The following is a 2,607-nucleotide window of genomic DNA, read 5'->3' as shown; positions in this document are numbered from 1 at the left end:
AAAATGGACAGAGAGCATAACACCCCCAATGTTAGACCTAAAGTTACGCCCTTGCCGCGGAAAGCTGTTAACCAATATGCAAATTACCCTGCAGTACCACTGCTCTACCCATATGAGCAGCAAAACACGTTTTTAGACCAAATATTACAGATTTGAACAAATACGCACAAAAACATCAAAATTAGCACAGAAACAGTACTATATAACATTTTAGACACATTCTAGACAGTTTATCAGCTAACAAAAGTTAAATTTGGGGTACGTTACTCTTTAAGGGTGAGTCACAAGCACAGCACCACTCCTGTACAGTGGTGAACGATGTAAGTGCACTGGTTCGTTCAGACTCCCACTGGGATTCCCCCCAGAGGAGCAAGTGTCCGGGGAGAGGGGAGTCTGGGTCTCTCTGCTTAGGCTGCTGCCCCCGAGACCCGACCCTGGCTAAGCGGCAGAAAACGGACGGACGGAATTAAATGTGCTATATAAATAAATGGATTGCTTAAAATTTACTGCTGCAGTTCTTCAGTTTTCTTTCTTTTCAAATGGCTAAGCTTTTGTCATTTTTTTATGTACAACTAGGCAAGGACATTTTTTTTATTTTTAATTTTAATCCGTCTGTCAAATTATCAGAGATGATCCTAAATGCTTCAAATACCGAGCTGATGCATCAGGGAGCATCTGAGGACTCTGTCATGAAACTGTACCTGTTAGTCACTCTCAGGCCACACGGGGACAGTGTCCTCCACATCAGACACCCCAACCAGCAGTGTTATTTCTCTCTACAATACATGCTGTCAGTGTGTAAACTGTGCGTCATGTTTCAGTTTGTAGAGACGTTGTGGCACCTTTATGCATTTATGGTGAGTATCAAAGGGCCTTTCAGCAGCAGTAATGCTTTGTTGTGTGGAGGCGCAGAGTGCCACGGTTACATGATAAAAGTAAGCACACGAGGTAGCAGAAGAAAGGATGAAAGTTGCTCAGACTTCTTCTTTTAAAGTGCATGATCATTAAAGAGGTCCTCAGATCAATGCAGGAGCAGCAGGACAGGGTCTGGCAGAGAGCTACCTTCATGTCCAGGTCACACGAGGACGCTCCTCTGTCACCACGTCAGTCTGCTTGGTCAAACAACAGCCACGTCTTTTCTGCAGCTCTGCTTGTCTTCTGAGCTCTTTTCATCACGTTAAGTTAGTTTGAATGTCAAAAAGAAAAGATTTGAATTGTAGTTTTCAGAATTCTTGTTTCAGCCTNTGTCCCAGCTGGACAGATGTGATGTTGATAAGTCCTCCATCGTTGTCTCTGCGTCCCTCTGCACAGGAAGACGGTCTTTCTGTCCCACAGCTTTGTAAAGTCCTCATGAAGACAAAGTTGTCAGAGGACAGTGTGTCCATGGGGCCTGTAGAGATGGACACACACATTTATTTAGGTTTTACACTCTTAACCCGAATTAGTCAAGTACCCCCAGCTGCAGACTGCGGATTAGGAAACTAAACGGAGTCGGACGTCCAATGGGTGTGGTCATGGCYTGTAGGGAAGTTTAATGGGAGGCTTAAAACATTAGGCGTGGTTCATTTTAGTACTTAGCATCAGGGGTTGGTTACTTTTAGAGTTGAGGGCGGGGTCAGACGTCCAACCCCGCCTGTTATCCRCCCCCGCCCCCCATGCCCTGGTCTGCAGCCAAGGGTTACACAAATTAGTTGACTTTACTAGACTATTACTTTACCAGCTGGACAGATGTGATGTCTCCGCATTAGAGTACATAGATATCCAAGCTTCACAGGTGTGATGTCTCCACATTAGAGTACATAGATATCCAAACTTCACAGATGTGATGTCTCCATAGTAGAGTACATAGGTGTCTCAGCTGCACAGATGTTGTGTTATGTGTCAACTTGCTCCCTCTGACAGCCAGACACACGTCATGTAGTCTGATGACTACATTTTCCTGATGATCCAGGCCCAGAGCTTGGACCAGGTGTCCCTCCGCTTCCTTCAGGCAGAGTTTTGCCGCTCAGCTTCCACCATCACTGCGCACACAAGCATCAGGTTCCTGTTGACTCCGCAGCTGCTTTTATGAGCCCGTGACAAATTGCAAATCAGCCTTTGCCTGTGCATCTTTTGCACGGCTGCAGTCCCGCGTGTGCACAAATATCTATGTTTATCTTATTTTTCTTTTGACTCCGTCAGTTTAGGTGAAGAGTAGTAGTAAGGGAGCTAACCAAAACACCTACACCACTGTGTCTGCTACATAGCAGCATAGAGTAAACAAATCATCAATTTACCTTATTTTGATGTTTTCTCTTTTTACAACAGGGTGTAATTGACCAGCAATTAAAAATTGTTGGTTGTCCACTTTTGGGCACTCTTCTCATTTCCTTTGAACCACATCCACACTCACACCAGCAACTGCTTCCTCAACAGGTGCACGTACAGCAGCAGGCCGGGCCACTTTGTACAGACAGCAGGTGGGTGATAACAAGTTTTTTGCAGGGGAGGGGGTTGGGGGGTTGCATTAAAAAATGCAGGAATTTTACTAAAATATGTAAATGAATAAAGAAAATCAATTATTGATGTAATATATGTATACTTAAATGATGCAATTTTATGGGGGGG

The sequence above is a fragment of the Austrofundulus limnaeus genome, unplaced genomic scaffold, assembly GCF_001266775.1.
Source record: "Austrofundulus limnaeus strain Quisiro unplaced genomic scaffold, Austrofundulus_limnaeus-1.0 Scaffold2642, whole genome shotgun sequence".
Taxonomy (NCBI): Eukaryota; Metazoa; Chordata; class Actinopteri; order Cyprinodontiformes; family Rivulidae; genus Austrofundulus; species Austrofundulus limnaeus.
Note: the sequence above shows the minus strand (reverse complement) of the source record.